This window comes from Dreissena polymorpha, chromosome 12 (genome assembly GCF_020536995.1).
Source record: "Dreissena polymorpha isolate Duluth1 chromosome 12, UMN_Dpol_1.0, whole genome shotgun sequence".
Classification (NCBI taxonomy): domain Eukaryota; kingdom Metazoa; phylum Mollusca; class Bivalvia; order Myida; family Dreissenidae; genus Dreissena; species Dreissena polymorpha.
The window spans coordinates 38147762-38160702 of record NC_068366.1 but is presented as its reverse complement, the minus strand read 5'-3'; the positions used below and the strand labels follow the sequence as shown (position 1 = coordinate 38160702).

At 31.5% G+C, this 12941-nt stretch overlaps 2 long non-coding RNA genes across 2 annotated transcripts in view; both read left to right on the top strand.

The window, feature by feature from the left end:
- The window catches only part of LOC127852914 (uncharacterized), a 34864-nt gene extending 26098 nt beyond the window's left edge, over positions 1-8766 (top strand). Inside the window, exon 4 of the long non-coding RNA XR_008036355.1 lies at positions 8547-8766. This is a non-coding gene — a long non-coding RNA (uncharacterized LOC127852914). The remainder of the gene's footprint in view (positions 1-8546) is intronic.
- The window catches only part of LOC127852919 (uncharacterized), a 50900-nt gene that overhangs the window by 27797 nt on the left and 10162 nt on the right, over positions 1-12941 (top strand). The window lies entirely within an intron of this gene.

The following is a 12941-nucleotide window of genomic DNA, read 5'->3' as shown; positions in this document are numbered from 1 at the left end:
TAAAAAAAATATGTAAATTCATAAAAGTATTATTTCAAACATTAACCCGCTGATAAGTTTAACTTAGTGTATATGTTAAATTATGTTTGTTATCTTTTATGTATTTCAACAATTAAACCTCATAAGACTAATTCATATCCACAAAAATTATTACTTTAAACGCTAACACGTTGATAAATTTATTTATATAGAGAACAAAATCATGTCTAATGCAGTACTTTTTGCATTTCGTCTCAATCAATCAATTAATATTTTATAAGATGAATTAATCATCTTACATATTGGTATTACTACATCATAGTTCATGTTGAATACCTAACTTCATTCACTACGCATGTTTAAAATATTTGTACGCATGTTTTTTCAATCTGGCAACAAATATCAATGTCACAAATTTGAAATTACTGATTTACTCATAAATGTTGTTAGCAAATTGTGATTTATATTTTAAACCTTGCACTAGCCAAATTATATGCAATGTACATGTATGTTTGTATCTCAAGCTTATTGTTAACCTTGCTGGAATATGTTTTTTAATCAATGACACTTGACACTTATTACTTATTGCAGCACTTCTACTCATCCCCCCTCTCCATCACCCATCCATGCCTTTCACCATTGATTTCATGGGGTGCTGGAGGTTTCGGTAAATGACAAGTTCGGTAAATTGATTTATAGAGTAAAAGCCGTGGAGGTTTCGGTAAATTGATTTTATAGAGGAGGTATACCTACGAGGTGTAAATGACACCTATTATCGGCTTACAATAACATTAGGGGCATTTATTTGCAAACTGTGGATTAATTTTGAGTAGAGTAATTAATGCTATGCCTAAGGTAAAGAATTAAAGGAAATGAAAATGCAACCTCTGAAAAACGAATTCTGTTAGGAAATTTTTGGTTAATTTTACGATTTAAATAACGCAATACTGTTGTTTGTTTTTAAATTGGTGCTTTTATTTAAATAACATAATAGTAACATAATAGTAATAAGAAATAATGATTTATGGCGGAATCAATGTAAGCTCTTCAATTAAGTTTAATGCTATTTTAAAAAGTTTCTTGTAAAATATGATTTAATAAAAATGATTTCATGTTGAATTTTATATTTATTTATATGTTTTATTATTTCTTTCTGGTTTCTGGTTGAGAAAAAACACAAGAAAAAACATCTCTAATTTGATAAAATCAAGTCCGTACATTTAAACCGATAAATTAATTAGTGCCAAACAACTCAATTAATGTACATCAAAATTAATCCACAGTTTGCAAATAAGTGCCCCTAATGTTATTGTAAGCCGATAATAGGTGTCATTAACACCTCGTTGTAGGTATACCTCCTCTATAAAATCAATTTACCGAAACCTCCACGGCTTTTACTCTATAAATCAATTTACCGAACTTGTCATTTACCGAAACCTCCATAACCCATTTCATGTGCCATGTATAAACTTACACAACTTCACAAATACATGTACAGTAAAGTACTTTTTGTCATGCAATCTCACTACTGCAGGTCAAATCGACACAATTTAGTACATGATTATATAAAGCTACTTGCTGAAACAATAACATAAAGTCCTTTACTTACGAATCACATGGTCACTGACACAGGACAAACATGGGCATGGTTAATCTGGCCTGACACAACATCGGTCAATGTCACGTGAATGGGTCACTTCACATTTGATCATTACTTAATTTAAACACACCAATTAATCCCAAGTAGAATTACATTAACAGACAATGTCGGTCTACAAAATGTAAATCTATACGTCACTTTTGAAAGTTTAGTTAATATGCGATCTATAAATGAAAAACTCTCCACGATTATTCTACAGAGGAAACAGTGAAAACACAAACAATACGCACATTTCTGACCTAATTCCAGGGTTTACACACAGATCAGCGAAGCGCTGCAGACAAAAATAAATTAACCAATCAAATTCACCGGGTTTTAAATAGAACCGAATGGAAAAACCATAACTATAGTCTGCATCAGTAATCCATGTAAACAAACAGGTTATTCAGGCCAAAGGAATAAAAAATGTTTATTTCTCAGGTCAACATCATCATTCCCCCACTCAATTCAAATGTATGTCTCATATCTTTTTTCATCTCCAATTCTCTTTCTCTTTTCTATTTTCTATGTAAAGTTTAACACCATGTCACAATTGTTAATAACTCTTTGTAAAAGATGCATTGTCACTGTATACTCATGTGTCACTATATTTGTGATTTGAGCTTAATAAAGGTTATGTTGTTGTTGTTGTTGTTGCTTGATTGTAATACCCATTAATAGCACGCTTCCAACCAGATTAAATTTCCTTTCTTTAATTAAGGTTTTCTTATCAATTAAACCATAATATTTTATTAAATTAATTATCCCATCTAACATGAATAAATAAGTAATTGTCATAATGTAAAATTCTAAGAATTAAATGAAACTAATTAATCAACTTCAATATTTGACAAAGTTCTCAAATAATAAAATAGCAGTTAACCTAATAATATTATTTCAGTCTTCACGATAGTTCATTTTATCCACTAGCCATTCGGGCTACTGGAATGGTAAAGACAAGTAGCCCAGCAGCAAAATTACTAGCCCAAAGTAAATTTGTTAAAATATACACCCTGATAAAGGGTTTCATCTTTCAATAGCAGTTAATCTATTAAAAGTAAAATTGTATCCAGGGTATGTTAACTGTAAAGCCTATTGCAAAAACAATTGCAACACAATATAACAAGTCAATGTAATTATGTCCTTTATTAATTATAAGTATTTAACATGTGATAAACAACTTCTTCGTTCATCTAATCATCACTGCAATCCTGGAGATCCTCTAAGTCAGAAACCATATCCTGTAAAACAAGCAACCCGATAGTTATTTTCCAGAAGTTTACTTGACAAGTGAAGGCATAGATGGCATACTTTTATCATACATGTTGACTTTTTTCTTATGCTGTGTTTTTAAGCGTAGCTTATTAAACTCTGTCTTACAGAAGTAGCTTCTCCTTCATCACTGATTTTTTACCACTTTTCTTGAAATTCATGTTTCCGTGATTTTTCATAGTCATTTGTTGACTTACGATCAGAAGTGGGCAGTTTCTTACCAGGCTTCACTCCAGCTACGCATTTAAGCATTATGCAGCCTTATGCGCGTAGGGACTTACAACTTTGGAAATAAACACACAAACAAGGTTACAAAGTAAAACGATGTTTATTCGGGAAATGCAAGCCGCGTACGTCGATAAGTTTACTTCAGCAGAAAACACATCAGCATGACGTGTGCCACTAGTAAATAACCAGTCTAAATTGTTCACCACGTGGCCTGTGTTACGACTCGAAAATGACCGTTGAATGTATGGACCAATCGGAACGCGTTTAAATCTCGTATTTTAGGCGAAGTTGAACGAAGTTCTGTCGGAAATCTTCGCGAAGTACTCACAAAATAATGACTTTTATCACACTTAAAAATGAAACAATATTGATACACGGAAATTCTACTGGCCCGACGGGCGTACAATATGGCAATTTTAATAGGCCCGAGCTATAATTTACACGCCCAGGCCAACGGGCGTGCGCTTATTTCGCAGACTGTTATACAACAATATCCCGGAAAGAGAAAAATAATGCATTTGAATATCAACCGTAGTTTCGTTTTGACAACTGACGACACACAAGATTCGATTTACGAAGTGAATCTAAATCTAGTTTTAGTGCAGATTCGTTCATACGACACAAATACACTATTTTGTTTTACGGATCATTTCGGATTAGAGGACTGGGTGAGTCATGTAAAATATCGATTATAATATATACTTTTTATAAACAACTGGCAGCAAGATGAGTTGCAGATAATTCGTCAGTAACCACATTTAAACTAACTCTTTTGACCTGTTAATTATGTTCAGCTCAATTCAACAGTGAAACATGCCCATAATATCACTTTAATTGTTAATTTGGAATTGTAATAATAAACCATATGTCACCTAATCAGTCAAGAAAGTAACAATACCTGAAAACACCATATCCTATTTCCCACCCCTAAAATTACAATAAACAGCTAATCTGTCAGTCATTCAGAGCTGATCAGGGTACTGATAATCGAGGGGTAGATAAGGCTATTACTGATAGGGGTTGCCTAGAAATAAGGCTGTAGTATGGAATACTTAAATAAATATTTTAATTTGTCATGCTTTACAATTTAATATTTAATTAATTAATGTAGAACTGTAACTCATGTTCAAATTTTAATAATGCTGGGCAATTTTATTAAATTATTAATAAAATACACATTTGATTCGGTAAAATTGTATTATGACTGATTATTATTGTAAAATTAATAATCTTTGCGTAGAAAAATGTTTCAATACATGTAGGTATGATAATCATATATACTCGGTTTATATGATACTAAGCTATACGTATTTGTACTCACGTTAACATTATTGTTATACGTTTTTTTACTTATTATTGTAAAATTAATAATCTTTGCGTAGAAAAATGTTTCAATACATGTAGGTATGATAATCATATATACTCGGTTTATATGATACTAAGCTATACGTATTTGTACTCACGTTAACATTATTGTTATACGTTTTTTTACTTATAATTGTGTGCGCAATAAGTTTTCCATAGGTAACGGGATCTTCATTAATAGTTTTATGACAAATATTAAATTCTTAATAATTCATAGTTCTATCAGTCTTTATGTCCTATTCATTAAATTACAATAATAGTGTACATATTGTAAATCTTTGATAATGTGTGTAAATATTGAAATAAATATTAAAATAAAAGTATATAGATGTATGTCTACTTGTGTACATATTGTACAGCTTTGATACTGTATGTAAATATTGAAATAAATATTAAAATAAAAGTATATAGATGAAGTATGTACATGATAAAGCTTTGACAATGTGTGTTTCAAATATTTTAATAAAAATAATAGTTTAAAAAATATATTTTAAAAAGTACTTTTACTGTCTGTTATAATGTGCCGATAATGTAACCTGGTGTAAACACAATTTGTTAAAAAAAATGTGTTATTTTGTGAAAATATTGCAATAAAAAGTATTGAACTAAACTCTGAAAGTATTTCTCATTTGTGTTTATGCATAAATAACTCATTCAGAACCCATCAACACATCAATAGTTTCACTACCGTGCGAGTTGACTTTTAGGTACGAGTTGACTTCCGTGCGAGTTGACCAAACAACGTGCGAGTTGACTACCGTGCGAGTTGACTAAGGTACGAGTTGACTGTAAACCTTGTATTGTGGAGTCGTCGTGGTTATTGTTGGTTGTGTGTAGCCTAAAAACAATGTTCATAATCGCGAACATGACTTTAGAGTTCGAAACATGATAATGGCTAGAGAATTGATCTATTTATGTTAACAGTCTTAATTATATTTTACATTTAACTGTAATTTGTTGATAAAAACATTGCAGAAAAAGCATCAATATTGCAAATATTCGATCATATTCGCTCGTTTCGTTCATATTCGCGAAAATGAGTCATATACGCATTATAGACGGACCCAAAATTTCGAGCAAAAAACTTCAAAAACTGTTAAACGGGAATAAACAACACAATAATACAATTCCGAATGACAATAAGTATGTTTCCAATGTTATTGTCTTTCTGGATTGTATTTATCATCACAAAAATGGATAAAAGCAACGTTTGGATTATCAAAAGGTAAATGTAATATATTTTCGAGATAAGTCACTTTATTATTTATACAGTCTTTCAAAATTATGGAACGTTTTAAATTCATCTTTCCAGAAATAGCAATAGGAGGTTTTGGGGATTCCGATAATGACGTCACGTTTGCGCATGCTCAAATTTGGCCGTCAAAACTGCGGCCATTCTGCTATTGTTTGCATGTGATGAACCGCATCGTGATAAGGTTACAATCATATTCGCGACCATTTTGAAGAACAAAAAATACTCAGAACTTGAAATTCGTTCAGATTAAATTGAATCCAATGAACGAACACAAATAAGTACGAAAACAAACAACAAATTAATTGAATTTTTGTAATCAAATATAGAAACTGATTTGAACCTATTTGTTTGTAAAAACTTACCTTGTTGCAGATTAACTAAATCCTCTTGATAAATGTAAATGCTTTTATTTAATTGTTCACACCAGTTTTGACACTCTTTGTTTCAGCATTTTTAACACAGTGTTTAATTGCCCCTTTGTTTATCACAAACCGATTACCTCGATATGATCGGATACTGTCCAGACATTTACTAAGAAAACAGTGTGTAATAAACCCAGGGACCTATACTTGTATGACTCTGTATGGGGTCTCTGCATAAACCACATGTGTCTGGTCATTAAACACAATTTATGATACCTTCATGTCATCTGTTAGCATATTAAGTCAAAAACTAAACAGTTGCTTAAATAAAATATTTGAACATATTTAAAAAATAGACATTTGTCCGAAATGGATTAACAGCTAGGAACTATTAAGTATATACATTAGCCAGTTTAAAAATAACAATAAAGTGTTTAATAACTATACATTTAAAATATTTTACAAATTTACTGCTACACAACGTATTTAACGGGTACCTGCAAATGTAAACTCTGCTATAATGTGTAAAGATCGTGTGTTACTGCAGTATTCAAAACATCATCATGAAAACAAGCAATCGCGTTTGGTCATTATATACGGATATATAAAATACTTGCGTAAAATAAATTAAATGTGTAGATTTATGGTATCATAAAATGCTAGATTTGTATCGCTCATTATCACTAGAGAAGAGTTTTCAATATACATGTACATGCAAAGACAGTTCAATTTGCAAAATATGCAGGTGTATTTTTCAATTGGAATACTTAAATTATTAATATTTACATTCAATGTAAACGAAACGAAAATTCTTCAATGTAAAAGAAAATTAAAACTACATTTCAAGATTGAAAAATTAAATGTATTGAGCTATTTAAGGGCTTTGTTTTATAACCGATTCAATACACCCCTTACACTAAATTTCAATCTCTGTAAAAAATAACACTATCGCATCCGCACCACTTATAATAATATTCATTATTATTATATGTTTTATAATTTTTGAAATATCATTTATTAAAGTCTTACTTAAAAAAGAATACGGGTAGTTATAGTTTTGTTTTGTGAAATTGTAAGTATTAAGTCTTCCGACGACCTTTACTCTGATACAATGTAATAGGCCGCGATCGAGAAGTTGACGGCCAATCTATTTTTAGTAACGGAAAACCCCTCTTGTGGCGTCACACAAAAACCTATATGTGGGTCTAATCTCTTTCAAAAAGACATTTTATTCAACGTAACGTAACGAGTTAAGAAAATTCAAAAATTATAAATTGATTTTGACACCTTAAAAAGAAAACATCAATTATTTAATAAAGTTTGGTGTCTTTTACTCTTTATACTATAGAATATATTGCAATGGGTATAAACTGTTTATTGAAGTCTGGTTCCCCCCTCCCTTCTCTGGTCAAACTCCCATTGGAGTTCTTTATAAATTGGAGTTAGACGGGGATCCCCCGTCAAACTCCCACTGGGGTTTAATTTAAATGGGAGTTTGCCGGGGTCCCCCGTGAAAACCCCGTTGGAGTTTTATGGATATGGGAGTTTCACGGGATCCCCCGTCAAAACCCCACGGGAGAAGAAAATCTACAAACACTTTATTTTTTTATTAAAGTACATATTTCTTACAATTATAACTTAAACATGTGTATTTGTAAACATTGAAACAGAAAACAAAGCATAATATTTAAATTACATTTTTTGTAAAATATAGGTAAAATTCTCCCGTCTGGAAAAATCTCCCGTTGGAAAATTGCAATTCTTAACGGGGGAGCCAAAACTCCGTTGTGATCCAACGGGGGATGGCAACTTTATCATCAAATAACTCTACTTTCCAAAAACATTTTTACTCTTTTTTTTTCAATGATATGTATGTACTCAATGCCCCCTACAAATATGCAAAATTTCATAACAATTGTTCAATAAATAAAAAAAATAAGTTTGCAAATAATCTGGATTTGCAAACTTAATCTGGATACTGTTATTGCCTGACAATACTGTACAAGCCAGAGACCAGTATGTTTACTGTTGTTGAATATGACCCATTTTACATGTTTATTTTTCTGTGGGCCTGTTTAACAGAATTAATAATGCACTTTATCTATTTCAAATATGTTATTTTTCTGTGGACTGTTTAGCGGAATTATTAATGCATTTTATCTATATCAAATATTTTATTTGTCTGTGGGCCTGTTTAACGGAATTAGTAATGCATTTTATCTTTATCAAATATTGTTGCTTGTAATATGAATATAGAACACGTAAAACTACTCATGTAATTGTCTCAGCTTAAAATCAAAAGTGTAGAAAATTTTACTCATTTACTGTCGAAACAGTGGCCATTATAATCCTGCATCTTAAAAGTTGGACAATAACAGCTAATATATATATATATAGAGAGATTTAGCAAGGGGTTTTGAGTTTTTTATGTGTTCATATTTTTCAGAAAAAGGGTTAAGTGGTGACTGATCCTCTCACCCTCCTTATCCAGGAAACGTTTCGGAACAACGTGTTGGCACTGAAGATGTGGAGGACACAGATTGATCACAGTACATCCTTTGGATACATGGACATCTTCAACGGGACGACAACAAAACTGTACCTGCCTTTTTTTTGACAGGAAGTAGTTAATAAAATTATTGTTAACAGCTTTTTTAGTCTTGTTGTTTAAGAATGCTTGCAACATTTAAGTAGATAAATGGTTGTTTTCAATTTGAATCTTCAGTAATTCATTTTTTATTAAATGATGTAATCTTATTTCTTTCAATATAGTGTAAATAATAAGAACATAATTATCCTTTGTATACAAAATGAAAACCAAGTTTACTGTTCTATTAATCATTATTTATTTATCTTGTTTTTTTTGTCAGAAATATTACAGGGGCATACATACAGTATTTCTTAAATAAAAGGGGCAGTTCTTAGAAAATTAACATGTATTTTAGCAATGCATATTCAAACTTTTTCCACATTTATAACCATCAACAATATGTAAGTATTATGATGTAATACAAATTAATACTATGAATTTACTACTGATTTTGCCGTTCCTGTCATCAAATAAACATGTTTTATTGAAAGTTTCTTAAAAGATGTTATGTGGAAGACTTAATCAATCATTTAATAAATATTTGAGCCTCGCTCTGGGAAAAGGGGGTTTAATGCATGTACTCAATGTTGTCCAAGATAAGGCTGTGCAGACTGCACAGGCTAATCAGGGGCAACACTTTCCGCCTTATCTGGATTTTCTCTTAGAGACGCCCTTTCAACAAAAAAATACAATAAAGCAGCAATTGTCTGCCTGATTGGTATGATCAGCACAGGTTAATCTCATACGACAATTTACGCACATGCATTAAGCCCCATTTTCCCAGGGCAAGGCTCACCTATTTAGGTTTTAGCTGTCTATATGCTCTTTAACTTTTGAATCATGATGTAGTTTCATATAATAATGTATTATGAGTCGTTTTTAATTGATGCATATTCTTTTGTTCAGTGTTGAACTCAACATGTATTATAATAAGGTATTCACTTAACATTCTTGCAGTAACATTCTTGCAGTAATGTTTTGCTGTGTAATATACATGTAATAATAAATCAAAATTGAACAACTAGCTTCTTATTCCTTCATGTTATTTATTAAAACATTTTAAACCAGAACAACAAAGTCCATAACATAATGAACACAAAACATAATTCTCTATATTCATGAAACAAAACTATGATTGATAACATTTTGAATAAATGTTTCCAACTTTAAACATTTGACAGATCAAATTATTTCTGAATTCCACCAATTCTTTATTTATGGATAAACAGCACTTTATCATCTTTATGACAGTTTATGTAAGGCTATTACAATAAATGGTTGTTTATAGACTGATAAACAATGGAAAACAATACATAATCTATGCATAGCATTGTGCTTTGATGTCATTGTTAATGGAACATAAACAAATGTGGTGTGCAGCTAGCACTCAACATTGACTATGGTAGCTTATACCTAAAAGAGTCAATAATTCCTGTTCATAGTCTTTACTTGTGACAAAAAATCAGGAAAATGCTGAGCCCAATGTTTATTAGCTATTTGCCAGACAAGATTTTCACAAATTCTTCTGTTTCAGAGTGACCTATGATCAAATACTTTGGATCCTCTATTGTAATAACAAAACATTTAATTCACCATATTTGATCATGGGTCTCCCATAAAAAACTTAACACAAATCATGATACATTACACCTATAAAAGTCAACAATTCCTGTTAATGGTCTTGACTTGTGACAAAAAAATCTGGAACTTGGCCCAATGTTTATGTAGTTATTTGCCAGACAAAGTTTTTACTTATTCTTCTTTTTTCAGAGTGATATATGATTGAATACTTTGGATACTATATTGTTATAACAAAACAATTAACAAAATTCACAATACCTTACACACTTAAAACTCATATACATATTCTCATGGCTTTTCAGGGCACTTGTATGCTATGTTCATGAGTATTTTATCAATGATATTTCTGCCCTATGTTTATAAGCAGTTCCCCTATTAAAATCACATTTTATCACCATGATGATGACAGGACAGTCGACCATAATGTCACACATTTGGTCACGCCTTCATATTACACAAATAAATTCAAGCATCATTTCAAATACTAAAGTCATCTACTGACTGAAAAAAAAGCCAGGGTCACACATGCACTTTCATACTCAATGTTATACATCCTATAAAACCATGCTGCCAAATTCACACAACATGTTCCTACCCATAGTCAGTTATCATTGATTTCAGCTTTGTCAATTTTTTAATTCATAATAATGGTATGTTGAAGTTAGTTAAAACAACATAGTTACATACACCATGTACCAATTTGTATGAGTAAATCTTAATATTGTCTCCGGGTTGCTTGTCCTTGACCTATTGGATATCGCAGCTCCTCATTAGCCGCAGGTGGATATATAAGGGGCAATTGTAGAGGCAATCAGCTTTGGATAAGCTAAATCAACAAGGAACTTTGATCGAAGGGTTTTTTTCCTTGATGATCTCTGTGTACTCAGTGCATGTACGTGTATCCCTTCTTTTCATTGATTGGCACCACCGTTCAATTGTTGGCTGCCTTCAATTTACTCTGAAATAACATATAAGCATATTTGTAATTTTGAAATGTACACTAAAACTTATCATAAAAACTATGTATGAAATTTGTTTGCTTTTTTAAACATTATTTTATTCATATAATGCCAACCAGGTAACCTACCAATACTTTATGGGCTACTTGATTCACCAGTATTAACTTAGGAACCTAAAAATACTTTTCTGGGCTACTTGATTCACCAGTATTAACTTATGAACCTACCAATACTTTTCTGGGCTTCTTGATTCACCAGTATTAACTTATGAACCTACCAATACTTTTCTGGGCTACTTGATTCATCAGTATTAACTTATGAACCTACCAATACTTTTCTGGGCTACTTGATTCACCAGTATTAACTTATGAACCTACCAATACTTTTCCGTGCTATTTGATTCACCAGTATTAACTTATGAACCTACCAATACTTTTCTGGGCTACTTGATTCACCAGTATTAACTTATGAACCTACCAATACATTTCTGGGCTACTTGATTCACCAGTATTAACTTAGGAACCTACCAATGCTTTTCTTGGCTTCTTGATTCACCAGAATGAGCTTATTATAAGATGAAGTTTTCATACTTGAGTCACTAATTGATTATGTAATCAATTATTATGATATGATAATATGATTATACAGTTTATTCCCTGATTTTAACATCAATTTTGTTGTTTCTTTAAATTGATATGTGATCAATTTTATATTCTAAAACAAACCTTCTTTTTAAGGTATTTAGGAAGACGTGCGGGCCAAACTATTGCAAGTCTGACTGTTCAGCATAATGTTAGAACAACAAGCTCTTCACCTATGCACGGTCATCAGCCCTTTCCAGGTCCTGGCCTGTCATTTGTGTCACAAGGAAGTACCACACCTGGTCATGTGTCAGGAATTGGAGAGATAACATCTAACTTAGAGTATGCAAACAACCCTGTCTTAGCATATTTTAATTGATAAAATAATATATTTATATTCAAGAAGATTCTATGTGCTTGCTAAAGTTCCTTGGTAATATAATTGCTTTATCTTTTTTTTACCAGAAACTTATTATGTTATGAAAACCAGAGGATATCCGATAGCTGGTTTGTTTTCTGAACCGTTTAGATAACTTGTATGGTGATTGGTCATGAAATTATTTCAATGCCATTCTCCTCCAATCTCTAGTAGTACAATAATTGTCAGTTAGTGACTCAAGTATGAAAACTTCATCATATAATAAGCTCATTCTGGTGAATCAAGAAGCCAAGAAAAGCATTGGTAGGTTCCTAAGTTAATACTGGTGAATCAAGTAGCACAGAAAAGTATTGGTAGGTTCATATGTTAATACTGGTGAATCAAGTAGCCCAGAAAAGTATTGGTAGGTTCATAAGTTAATACTGGTGAATCAAATAGCACAGAAAAGTATTGGTAGGTTCATAAGTTAATACTGGTGAATCAAGTAGCCCAGAAAAGTATTGGTAGGTTCATAAGTTAATACTGATGAATCAAGTAGCCCAGAAAAGTATTGGTAGGTTCATAAGTTAATACTGGTGAATCAAGTAGCCCAGAAAAGTACTGGTAGGTTCATAAGTTAATACTGGTGAATCAAAGTAGCCCAGAAAAGTATTGGTAGGTTCCTAAGTTAATACTTGTGAATCAAGTAGCCCAGAAAAGTATTGGTAGGTTACCTGATTGGCATGATATGAATAAAATAATGTTAAAAAAA